The sequence below is a fragment of the Silene latifolia genome, chromosome 9 (genome assembly GCF_048544455.1).
Source record: "Silene latifolia isolate original U9 population chromosome 9, ASM4854445v1, whole genome shotgun sequence".
Classification (NCBI taxonomy): Eukaryota; Viridiplantae; Streptophyta; class Magnoliopsida; order Caryophyllales; family Caryophyllaceae; genus Silene; species Silene latifolia.
The window spans coordinates 135190223-135204427 of NC_133534.1; the positions used below are offsets into that span (position 1 = coordinate 135190223).

General features: G+C 36.7%; 1 long non-coding RNA gene and 1 other non-coding gene across 2 annotated transcripts; one reads left to right on the plus strand and one right to left on the minus strand.

Moving 5' to 3' along the window:
- Positions 1-221: 221 nt before the first annotated feature.
- LOC141598301 (uncharacterized) lies at positions 222-2693 on the plus strand. Its single transcript, XR_012523406.1, has 3 exons — positions 222-352; positions 450-558; positions 2320-2693. It is a non-coding gene; the product is annotated as an uncharacterized LOC141598301 (long non-coding RNA).
- Positions 2694-2701: 8 nt separating this feature from the next.
- On the minus strand, positions 2702-2773 carry TRNAM-CAU (transfer RNA methionine (anticodon CAU)). The gene has a single exon. It is a non-coding gene; the product is annotated as a tRNA-Met (tRNA).
- Between the last annotated feature and the right edge of the window lie 11432 nt (positions 2774-14205).

Genomic DNA, 14205 nt, shown 5'->3' on the forward strand with positions numbered 1-14205 from the left:
GGTCGTATGAATACTCAATTTTATTGTAATCTCGTGTTTAAGAACTTTGGTCTTGACGGAATTTGCATTTGACTTACGGATTTAATTATTATTGAAACGAGTCAAAACCGACTCGAAAAATCCCGACTCAAACCCGACTCCCTCCTTTCCTTTCTCCCTTTCACGCATCAAACCCCCTTCCCCTTTAGTTTTTCTGATTTTCCTTGCTTCCCACCGTCATCTTCAACCTCACAAAGACCAAAACACCATTTTTGGTCAAATCAAGCTCAAATTCACCATATCTCCTTCGTTTCTTGTCCGTTTTTCGCGAAATTTACCTTTCCGGAATCCCCTCGCCACGATCTACGACTTAGTATGTTCTAATTTCAGTTTTCATTAAGTTATTTTAAGACCAAATTTTGGAATTTTCGGTTTATATGCTTATTATTGTGTTTTAATTGTTTATTTAGGTGAAGGATTGGAAGACGAGTTCGGGGACTCGTATATTGTAGAGGATAGCGGCTAGTGTCGTTAGGGTTTGGGTTTTCAAGGTGTTAATTGCTCTTTTTCTAGCTTAAGGTAACATATTTCGAGTTACTCGACGAAAGATCGTCACATGTTTTTGATTTTTGTATGTTTGGTGAATTTTTGTATGAGAATTAGTTTTCACATGTTTAGAATGATTGCATGCATGTCAATTGTTAGCTTAAATTGTGCCTTTTGTTAGTTTAAATTATCAAAGTTGAATTGGGGACGATTAATTAATTTTCAGACGGTCTTATAATGTATAAAAACGAAAAAAAAAGAGAAGAAATGGTGCGGCAGCGGGCCCGGCAGCAGCCGGCAGGCCCACGGCAGCCCCGGCCGGTCTTGGGGTTGGCCCGGGTTGGTCCGTGCTTGTTTTGCGGTTTTTCGTACAATATTGGTCATTTCGGGTTAATTAATATTAGAATAGTATAAGTAACAAAAAGAGTAGTAATTTGAATTGAAGTATACTAGTAACAAAAATTATGTTAATGGAAAAAAAATTGTGCTTATATTAATAGTTATCACATGTTAGGGTAGTTTACAAAAGGAAATTTGTAATTAATAGGCTCAAAATGAATTTTATAGCTATAATTGAAATGTTTTGTTGATTGTGCCGAAAACTGAGCCTTAGTCCCTTTGACTGATGCGATGTCGATTAATTGAGTGATTGGTCACCGCAATTTGACCCGTACTGTCGCGCAGGCTGGGGTTGCGGGTAAAAATTCGGTTGAATGAATTAGATAATCGGCCTTTTTCTTGTTTTAGGCCATATATTATATCTCTATTTCACATGTGTAGTTGGTTGAATTTAAATAGCTTCTTATTTTGTAGTAATGGCCCTAGATTCCCCTAAAGCCTTTAATATTGTTAAAATTGCTAGAATTGGAAGTTAGTATTGAATTCTTATTGAGGAACTGTTGGGATTGTATGCTGTAAATAGACATTTATATAGCTTTCACATGATAGAATGTTAGAATTTATGTTGGTAAGTAGGACTTTTTGCCCTCTTAAGGTTAAGTGGGTGTCTTACTTGACTTGTGTGGTGAGTCTTGGGTGGTGTGGGCTAAAATATTCAAGCTGGGACTAGCTGTGACTAGGTCCTAGGTGAGTATTTCGGCCTTCATCATAGATAGGTCTTTATAGTCTCTGACGAGTATATGTTCACTGCTTGATAGCCTTTGTGTTCCTGACTAGTGGATGTTTATCCAAGTTGGGGCATGACCTCGGTACTAATTTTGATAGTATGGGGTCGACTTAAGTACTAGCCGACCCTTCGGTGGTGTCCTTAGGGTACTCACTTCACTTTGTTTTAAAAAAAGTTGTGAGTCTTGGGTGCGGTGGTGTGTATCCGCATGTCTAGGTCTGCGCAGATTTTAGGCTAGGGTTGTGTTGTCTCTTGGCCATGTTTTCTTAATAGTAACCGCTGAGCCAAGATACCGGTTCGATTACCTTCCCTACCTCGTGGTATAGACTTGAGTTACAAAGTGACTATTGACGGGACTAAGAACTTATGCCTGTCTTTGTTATATTGCCCTTTCTTGTATGGTGATTTTATGAATTGTAATAGGTGAGATGTAAGCCGGTTACAGTTGATAAAGTTTGGATTACTATTTGTTATCTGATTCACATGATAGTTTAGTTTGGTCAGTTTAGGGGTCATTTGTTAGAATACATGATAAGTAAATGGTTTATCAAATTGTTTACATGTTACATTACATGTTACATTAATTTTGACGATTCGTGGCTGGGAGGACTCGAAGTTACTCCCCACTGAATTGTGGCTTTCGTGTTTGTATAAAATGCGATTGACAGGTTGTGGATGCTTAGTTGGGGTCACAGACGGGCTAGTGAGCAAGGAACCTTGGACCTAGTTTTGGCTATTCTATTAGTAAACTTTTTATACTTTTGGTTTGTATATAATTTGAAGGGACATATGTCTCCCTTTCTATTTTTGGTTTGTATCCTTATATTCCCGCGTCTTTAGTTATATATGTAAGTTAGTTTATCAGCTGTTGCAGGGTTATGACACTCTTCTTGAGTTGGATTGATTGTGAATGGTTTAGTTAGAAAATTTTTGAAATTGCAGGTTTTTGGACTAGTTGAACCATTTACAAACATATCCTACCAGTTTTTCCGTAGAATTTACGCATTTAAGTAATTAGATAACGCTAAATATCAAGGGTGTCACAGTTGGTATCAGAGCCAGGTTTCGATCCTGGGACCTGTGGGTTATGGGCCCACCACGCTTCCGCTGCGCCACTCTGATACCAACTGTGACACCCTTGATATTTAGCGTTATCTAATTACTTAAATGCGTAAATTCTACGGAAAAACTGGTAGGATATGTTTGTAAATGGTTCAACTAGTCCAAAAACCTGCAATTTCAAAAATTTTCTAACTAAACCATTCACAATCAATCCAACTCAAGAAGAGTGTCATAACCCTGCAACAGCTGATAAACTAACTTACATATATAACTAAAGACGCGGGAATATAAGGATACAAACCAAAAATAGAAAGGGAGACATATGTCCCTTCAAATTATATACTCCCCACTGAATTGTGGCTTTCGTGTTTGTATAAAATGCGATTGACAGGTTGTTGATGCTTTGTTTGGGGTCACAGACGGCTAGTGAGCAAGGAACCTTGGACCTAGTTTTGGCTACTTTATTAGTCAACCTTTTACACTTTTGGTTTGTATATAATTTGAAGGGACATATGTCTCCCTTTCTATTTTTGGTTTGTATCCTTATATTTCCGCGTCTTTAGTTATATATGTAAGATGCCTAAGACCTGGCCAGACCTCTCGGTGAAATACAGAGTGTTTAACGAACTACCTCTGCTACACCGAACGACACTAGGGGAACAGAGCAATTAAGGAACTGCCTCTGTTCCCCCCCCCCGACCATAGACCATAACAAATCCTCGAAGGGTAGCCTTAGTTCATTCCGATAGTATATAACTGATACTATCGTCATCTATACACCAGCCAACCAACAAATGCACAGTATAACCGACTGTACAGATAATGCATGAACAACATCATGACACAACTCATAGAACCGTACAACTGACTGCCCTACTTACCATACGAACAAGCGTGAATGACATCATATGCACACATATTGTCATACAATATAACTGAACACCACATAACATGTGAAACAAGTATCAACCATTCATTGTTATAGTACTCCAGCTATAAATTTTATCATTAACCCTTACCTCATAACTCAACGTTATATTAGCTCAGCTATAACATTGACTTCATTAGCCCAATGTTACATTAGCATTAGCTATAACATCGACATGTGACTTAAGTTATAGTAGTTCGGCTATAACATTGAGCCATAACTTCAAAGTTATACAACTCCATCTATACCTTTATCACGACCTCAGAGTTGTACCAACCCAGCAATAACATTGAGCCATAATCCCAAGGTTGTACTAGTTTAGCTATAACTGTAGGCCTTCTCATAAGCCACCACCAAGCCGCCACTAGGGTTTCCATGGAGAACCCTTGCCGCACGCCCAAACACCCAAAACGGAGCATAGGCAAGATACGTTATGCAAATTAAACAATAAAACGCATATATAAACACACAAACACAATCAAACATGATAATAAACGATCAAACACGTTCTAATTTCACAAGTCAATTATTAATCATGTAAATTACATCAATTGGCATAAACACAATTAAAGGAAAACACCTAGTTACCTTTTTAAGCGAATTAACCCTAGAGATCGTCTTCCACGATATAGATGTCTTCTCCAGGTGCAGTTTCCACGCCTTTATAAAATCATCCACGTGCCAAGGATAACGAAACTAATAAATATACTAATAATATATATAAACTATAACACTATAAAAACTACGCGAGAAACATAAAACTTACGAAGAAGATAGATAGATCCAAGAAGTAGGATCAATCCAAGCACGAAAGATGATGAAAGAGGAGGAAGAAGGCGCGGCACGAAACCCTAGAGAGTGTGGAGGCACATGACACAAAGGAGAAAAGAGAGGAGAGAATTAGGTTTAGGGTTTTGAGAGAAAATATGAGAAAAGAAGCTAGGGTTTAGGTTAGCTCTCCTATATATAGAAGATGTCATGGGTTTATATCGAGTCCGGGCCCAAAACCACCCATCATTCTCCAAACCACACGTGAAAACTCAAGGGGAAGCGGGTCTTCATAGAAATTCGAGCCCAACGAGCCGAATACGCAAAAGACGGATATTTTCCCGAAAATAAAATATGAAATATGGGAAAATATAATTAAAGAATTATATTACGGAAATTAGGGGTGTTACATTTTCCATAACAAAAATATTCTTATCATAAATAACCATATCAAGCTAAATATAAAAGATATGTTAAGATAATTTTAGAGAATAAAATCTTAACAATAACATCTTTTATACTTAAGTTTACACGATACCAACACGGCTTATATGCCTTGTTTTTCGTGAAAACCCTAGCATGACAATAGGTTAGATTTAGGGTTTAAGAGTGGATAGTATTAGAAACCCTAATTAGTAATATGACTCAACTCATAAGTTGACCCAACATAATTACTAATTATAAGATTAAAATAAAACCACACTCAATATGAATATGGCTTCCTCATTAAATAAATAATATTTGCTAAAACATTTAAAAGAGACAAAAACATTTTTCAAAAATAATTTGAAAACCTTTTAGTCGTGTGTTATATAAGCACAGCATCTCAATGTTATAGTAGAAGAGCTATAACATTGAGCTCTTACATAAGTAATGTTATAGCTGTGAAGCTATAACTTTACTAACATAGGAAACCGATTCTTATGTTACTATTACGAGATAATCACCTACGCTTATTATAATCTTCTTAGGAGATCTTCAAGTGTAGGCTACTTCATCAGTCAAGCTTGATCAATCTTTGGATGAGCTTCATCTTCTCATGAGCTTGAATAATTCTCTCAATATCTTGCAATATCTTGATCCTTAATTGAGGGCTTGAACACAATATATCTTTGTATACTTTCAACACAATCCATTAAGTCTTTGCAAATAATAAGTCTAATATAAAGAGACTAAACGAACAATTACGCGCAACGAGTATATATAATATAAAGGATTATTGACATCATCAAAACATAAACATATATTCTGTATGGTTCAACAAATTCCACCTTTTTGATGATGGCAAGTCTCCTAAAATTGTGACTAAGTATATAGTTCCCCCTCAATATAATACCGTCATCTAGCTTTATAGATAAAGATCAACAAAAGATCAAACGATTAATACAAGATCGAAACTTAAAGGACTTTAAGAGACAATTGGTCTTGACAAGGAGCAAGCTTAGGCAAATGCTTACCGTGGTCGTTCTTTCCCTCTCTTGACATCATCGAAAAGATAAGAACAAACATAAAATGACTAGAATAATATACGACGAGACAAGAGATAAGAACGATTTAAGAAACCGAAATAAACCGTAAATATCCATAAGTACTTACGAAATTAAGTAGCATACAAACCAAAGAAAACATGTTTAAGCCAATGGGCCGAATGAGACAACATGTTTAAGAGCTACTTGGGCCATAACCACAAGTAGTATGCCAAAAATGGGCCGAATGGTGACAAGTTTAGAAGGCAAAATACACCATTAGAAAACAAAAGAAAATGAGGCCATAAAGGGAAAATGCGAAAACAGGGAAAGGGGAAGCCAAGGTTATGTGTGACGGGTTTTGTACGGGTTTACATAGTCGGGACGAGTATGAAATTCCAAGGCATCAAGACGATCAAATGAACTCCGCACAAGTGTAGCTTGGGCTTGAAGGCTTGTCTCAAAGTTAAGAACCTTCAAAGACAAGGCCTTTGTCACCTCCAAAGTGATAGCTTGATCGGCCTTCATAGCTTTCCCGTCCATGACCAATGCACCCCCTTGACTAGTAAGGAAAGGGAGACGACGACCGTGTTGGAACACTTCCTCACGAATAGCCACCAAATCCCTCTCGAAACCCGCAAGCCTCTTATCAACCCCTTCCATCCACGCATAATCCCTAGCACTATCCAATCCACCAACCGAGGACCGTGATGGTCCGAACCGAGACATGGCCATAACCAAAGCCGTAGTTTGTTCTTCAAACTTAGTCATTAAAGACCCCATAAAAGCATCTAATTTGGCTTCCATAGCCACCATCCCAACATCACTAGTTCTCCTATCAACACTCTTAACAAAGACCAATTCGGGTCCTTCAAACCCGAGACTCATCAACTTAATCACACGGTCACACATACCATCTTTTGCACTTACACCATAGCTCTCCCGTCCCACAACTCGTTTAATCTCCAATAATCTTGAAATCCACATACCATATGGGAGATCAAGACTAGTGCAATGTTTTTCCTTGGTGACAGTTATGCTTGTTTGAACAATTAGGTTGAACACAAGACTAGCCAAGTTAACCTTTCGACCGTCCAACCATGAATACACAATTATAGGCTCATAACTCGACACTTTATCCCGTCCGCCCCTTCTCGGAAAAATGGTGCTCCATAAAAAGTTCAAGAAAAACTTGATTTTGGCTGAGAGAGGGCGAACCATAATATTGCTATTGTCAGACGCAACCTCATCAAAATACCTTATAATAACCAACTGTTTATCATCATCAACATTAGACCACTCCAAACTCGGATTAATATTGATTTCATCATGAGGAATCTTAAAAGCAGAGCAAAAATCATCAATAGTGATGGTGATATTGACACCATTCACGACCGCATGCAATACACCCTCCTTAATTTTTACCGAAGCAAATAATTGTATCACCTCAATCGGGTAAGTAGGACCCGAAAACCGACTCATATCACTCCAACCTTGAAAATCAAGAAAATTGACAAAGAACTTAAGAGACGGAATTTGAGACAACCAAGATTTAGGGTAATACCTTCCACTATGAATTGAATATTGCAAGACCCGAGAAACAAGAATCCTTACACCCTTGGTCATGCGAACCCGGTTCAAACCTGCCTTGGTTGCGCTTTTCGACGGCTCCCGAAACAGAGTCCACGAAATCCCGTCCCGAACAACAACTTCGGGTTCATTAGCTTCCTCAACTTCATCTACTACCTGTAGATACCCAATATCTGCTGAGACTCCAACAAACACCCGATGATTATCGGACTATAACATGTTTTGGAATCGCGGCGTTTGATCGACAGTTTGTGTACAACTTTACGTCGGAAAACTTAAAATGATTTCGAAAATAAAACATTTCAAAACATTTCAAAAATACCTGGAGTGTTTAATGCACAATGACGGGGTCGCAATGACACTAACTAGAGTCAAAACCGACACCGGACCAAAAACCGACTCAAAATTCAAATCCCGACTCTAACAACGAGTCAAACTGAGTCAACCACCAAAAACAAAACATTTCAAACCTTCTACCTTAAGTTTTCCCGGATTCGTGAATGGTCAAGTACCAAACATGTGACTTCAAAACCTAGGATAGAACAAATCGTGATTGTTTTTGTGTGAAAGCGACAACACACCTCGAAGACCCGCGACGTGGCTCACGCCTCTTTGAGCAGCCCAAGTGGCCACGTCGCTCAAAACTCACACAACCACTCATTCTCCTATAAATACCCCTGGAATTCCCCCGATTTGAGACTTACGCGAGTGTCCGCCCCCTCTTTTCTCCCTTAAAATTCTCGACTCGACTTCTTAAGTCACAATCCGACGCGTATTTACGACCTACCGATCGTAAATACAAGCCTTACACATTGTTTGGTACCGTCATCGTGCGTTAAATCACTTGACCGACCACTTCGACCACTGCACCGTCACTAATCTTAAAACACTCTTTTTACTTACCAAAACGATTTTAAACCGAGTTTTTTCCGACCAAACGAGGTTTTACACTTACGTCGGTCACTCGCCATAACCAAACATGTAAGTATGAGGGTGTAAAAATCCTCTTTTATCATGTTTTCATTTGTTTCATGACTATAACATGCTAAAACGTGCATAACATGAACCAAAACATGGGATAAACGAGCCAAAACTGATTTTTGGCCTGAGACAGAAGCCCCTTGGTTCGCCGGCTTGACCGCGCCTAAATGGGGTGTTCGGGTCAGAGATCAACCGTGTTTGTTCTAGTCTTTCCCCTTTAATTCAGTTTCATATTTGTAATCGGTTTTTACCATTTCAAATATTTTCAAACCCTTTTTATTTTATTTCATTTGTTTTAACCATAAAACATTTTTCGCCCTTGGTTCCTTATACCATGACGGTTAAATCCGTGTTTCGGCGATAATATTTGGTTAATAACATTTAAAAGGTATTTTAAAGCCTTTTATTTCATTTCCGGGAGGTATTTTAAAGCCCTTCACCATTTCTTTACATCTTCAAAAATAAACATATTAGTCCCCAACACAAAGTCATCCTTGGTTCTACATACCATGCCGGATTTTAACCCGGGTACGATGACGAGTATCGACTAATTATATTCAAATGAATTTAAAACAATTAGTTCTTAATTATTTTCAAAACTATTCATGTCAAGCTTGTCAAGTCGAACCCGACACCAAATATTATCAAAATAATGATGATTATTCGAGTCTAGTTCTTCAAATCAACAAATGCGGTCTAAACGACCCTTTCAAACCAAATCGGGTTCAAATACCCATTTCTCAACACGTTTTATACCGATTTCAAAAGGTCAGAACACGGCATATAAATGTAGGCTGACCCGCGCCTCAAGCAGGCCTTTTCTTTCTCATTTTCAGAACCAGGGGAGGCCCCTTGTATCGCCGGCTAGCTCGCGCCTCATATAGCCGTCTGGTACAGGGCCTGTTCCCTTTCCAGCATTAGTCTAGGACGATCCCGACTCCGGTTAGCCCGGATATAAGACGGATCAGATGACTATTTGTTTATTTCAAAATCACATTTGCAAAATGCCTTACTAAGACAAATGGATCACGTTATGCACCCTAAACCTAATACGGTAAATGGATGTTTAATTTCCGTCTTGCATGCAAATCAATCATTAATCCAACTCGACATCTTATACTTGATACTTGGATTAAATCAACCGACTTAGAAATCTCTCAAATGTTAGGTTTAAATTATTGGATGCGCATTCATGCATTTAAACCGTTTTGTCAACTTTTGCATTCAACCAACCAAGATCGATCAGTAGAGGCCGCTACCGCGGGCGGGATTGGGTGTCTGATTAAACGGTTTTCCAATACGTACCTTCACCTCTTACTCAGAAACTTTGGATAGTGGACGACCTTATCCAGGGCGTACGAGAGTCATTCTAGAGATAGGATGCTAAAGAGGGACGATTTCCTTATCTTTAGTACTAATGTCAAACGCTGCTTTGTGCTTCGATTTGACCGAGGTATAAAGTGGAATTCGAACGGGTTCCATGTTGGAATATGTGTCCTCCGACAATAATGCGATCACAACTGTCGATCATGATGATCAAATGTTTAAATCTCATTTTAAGAATACATGTGGGATGTAATATTTTACAATCAACTGGTCCACACATATCGGTAATGATTGGCTGACTAGAGTTTGACATTACTATTGTGCGACGGTGGTGATCAGTTGATCCCCTTAGGTCATACCTATAGGGAAATACCCTTAATTGATTATTTAATTAATGGTATGCCGATACGAGTTAATTAAATTGCTTAAAATTGACGGATGATTTGTGAGTGAGATTAATGTGTCTTATTATAATTCGATTAAATTAGATACGGTCTAAGTAATTGAATTGTTTTATTACTTAGATAAAATTTTTGTTTACGAAACAATTTGAAATTGAAATTGAATGAATAATTTATTATAAATACAAGACGTTGTAATTTATAATTTGATAAACCGTTTTGGTACAAGTAATTACGAATTACTAGTCGATTTTGTAAATGACATATTTTATGAGTATGTTGATTTTTAATATGTTAAAAATACATTACAATTTCATAAGTCAAGTAACATGTCACATATGTCACAATTGACAAATGACAAAATAAAATGGACCATCCATTTTATGTTAAAAGTGCCGAAATAGTGGAGGGAGTATAATGTTTAAATTGTGTTAATTATTTAAGTGGAAAACAAAATGATTACACACCTATTTGTAGCCATGCAAGTCTATTTTCTTGGGAAGAAAATGAGCACCATGCATTGGCTCACCTCTCCCTCCCCACCGGTTTTCAAAAGAGAAATATAGAGGGGTTTTCCTCTAATTTTTCATTCACTACTTCACAATATAATTTCTAGTGTAAGAAATTATCAAATTCTCTCTAACCTTGTGAAAACTTAGAGAAATAAAAATCCTCATAAATCGTTCCTCTCTTGGCCGAAAAATACAAGAGAGAACAAAATTTATTTTGTGTCAAATTTTAATTAAGACTTGTATTATTTCTAGTACAAAATAATATTGGTTATTAGGGGTTTTTCCTTGGGTATTCACTTTTGGGAGAGGTTCTATTTTGGACCTTTTGTTCATCCATTATTAGGAAAGCTCAAGAACTAATAAGAAGGTGATCTTGTTAGTGCCCTAATATCCGAAACCTGAATATAAGATTGACGATTTCTTCTTTTATCTTGCTTTAGTTTGCATGCATAAGATCTAGGATTTATTTTATGACTAAATAAATTTGAACATATATGAATATGTAAATTAATGAGATTAATGAATCTAACAAGTGGTATCATGAGCCTTAGGTTGTTTGCATGCAAATCGGTTTACAGTTTTTCCGAGTTATATGATTTACATACAAAACTAATTAATTTGGATTTATGAAGATAAACCTTAAAATAACTTTGCATGTTAAAAGTTTCTGGTCCTAAGTCATTTTTAGGACATTTTGGTTTATTTACGGATTTTATTGTTCATTTTATATAATATTGGCATCAAAATGTGATTTTTATGATAAAAATGTCATTTTTGGACGAAAAATAGCTAAACTTCTAATTTTTTAGTGGTTTTGGATATGTTTTCACATATGTTATCTACTGATAGCCTGTAAATTTTCATGATAAAATGTGTTGATTTGCGCGAAATATGGATTTGTCAAGTTAAAATCATATTTAAATGGGTAAATAGGTTAATATGAGTTATATTTCGAATCTGGTCATGGAAATTTAGTATGTTATCACATGCAATTTTACAAGATGTGTGTAAAATATTTGGCTATAATGAAGTCTTTATGCATGATTTATGAATTTTTGATGAAAAATCACATAAATAGTGACTATAATTAGTAATAATGCTAAAACATACTTCATGACTAAGGAAAGACGTCACATGTTGCAGTTGATCATATATTTCAGATCTAAAAGTGAAAAGTTGATGAAAATATTTTTCTCATACTTTTTATGGTCATATTTGTTAAAACCGATAAACCGCAACATTGTTTTTCTCGATAAATTTTCGAAATTTTTAACCTATGTTTTGAACATTATGAGTGTCATGGTATTTTTCCAGAATGTTCATGAGTTTAAATTTCAAATTTCGAAATTATTTGAAATTTTTATAATTTAATTTGAAGTTTATAGCATAATTTTGTATTTTTTGGTCCTTTATGAACAATATTAAGGAATCAAGTTTAATTATTGTCAAAATATTAGTGGAGATGGTTAGGTTAATTAACTTGTACATAAATATGAATTAATGTAATTATTGTGATTTTAATAAGTTAAATCACGCAAATCCGTAAAAACCGATAAATATACGATATTGGCTCTTAAAAGGCGATTTAGCATAAAATCTAGCATGTTCATATATATTATAATGCTTCATTTTATTTATGATTGTCATATTTTAATTTTATGTAAGTTTTGAATTATGTAATTTTACTTAGTATGGCCTTAGTTTTAATTGGTATTACCTGAAATGTATCGGAATATCGATTCGGTTGTAATTATTGTGATCTCGTATCACCATTTTGTAATTTAATAGATTTATTTTATTTTAATTACAAATGTATAATAGGAAATTATGTAATTCATTTTGTAATTTAATTATTCCGGAGTTCCTTGAAGACGGTGCCATTCAAGAAGGCGATCCATCAAAGAAAATGTTGCCTTGAAGTGTGTGCCAAGACCGAAGTTCAAGGGACCAATGGAGTTGGTTTCCGAATTTATAATAGTTTATTGGATTCACTTTTTTTAGGAAGGCCATACTAGGATTTTATCTTTATGCTTTGCATTTTATTTATATGTTGCATGCATCGCTAAATCGCCATAACTAAACATGCATTTTAAATCGAGTTTATCGACCGTGTCAATTACAATTATCGTAGTTCACCGCTTTAGTTCACTTAAAACGTGATAGATAATAAATTGACATGACCTCTCGCTAAAATAAACAATTGAGACTTAGCCTTACCAAAAAGTAAAAACCATGAAAACCTATTTCGTGAGGGAGTGCGCTCGGCCACACCGGGGTACAAACCTTGTTACGTAGGGGAAGTGGGTGATAAATGTCTATCCACCGAATTCATGTTGATGAGGGATGAATCGGCTACACCGTGCCCAAGTTAATGTGGATTTGGATCATGGACACATTTATTCGAAATTTGGGTTGAACTCAACAAAAGTATTCTCGACCATTGCCGGATGTGTTTTGGGCTAAAGATAAATATTAATGTAATTTTATCGACCAAGAGTTCTAAAAGTAGAATCGATTAAAGAGTTAATCCACCGAGTTATATTGATAAGGGATGAATCGGCCACACCGTGCCCAAGTTAATATGAATTTCGGTCTTGGAATCATTTATCAAGTTGGGTAGAGGTCACTAGATAAATGCAATAAAACTTGTTTAAATTAAAAATTTACGAGTGTTATTATTATTTTAAAACGACAAGTGTTTTATTCCATCTATTTTTTGTTTTGTAGACCACTTTTATTTCTCATAACAAATGGCCGCACCAAACACCAACGCCACACCTCTCACTAATGTTTCATGGCTCCGATCCTTCATGGATCGTTGTAAACTTGAAAAGAATGGGTCAAATTTCTCCGATTGGGATGCCCAACTCAAATTAGCCGCCCAAGGTGACAACAAGCTTCGTTACCTCACCGAGGCCTCTCCACCCGAACCTAATTCTAGGTCGAGTGCCGCCACTAGGGAAGCATATGAGGCTTACCACAAAGAGTCCGCCGCTATGAAAAATGTGTTGATTTTTGCTATGGAGGCGGATCTCCAAAGGAGAGCCTTTAAAATAGGCATCGTTTATGAAATCTATTCCAAACTTGTGACAATATTCTCACAAGCACCGAGGATCGTCCAATATGAGGCGGCCTCGGCATTCTTTGATCTCGATTTTAAGGAGGGCCAAAAGGTTAGCCCTCACGTGCTCAAATTGTTGGAGCTAGTCGAGACATTGAAACTTCAAAAGGTTGAAATCCCCAAGGAGCTCATTGTTGATAGGATTCTTCACTCCTTATCCAAAGTCAAAGCATATGTACAATTCCGGGTGAATTTCAATATGCAAGACAAGGACGTGTCTCTTGAAGAGTTGCACAAGTTACTTGTGCAAGCCGAAAGAGACATGGGGCTAAATGTTAACCCACCTAAGGATGTGCTTAATATAAGCACTAAGAGCAAGGGGAAGGGGAAGTTCAAGAAGAATGGGAAAAAGGGTAAGAGGCAAGCTCCCATGTCCACCAAGGCTAAGACTTTTGAAGC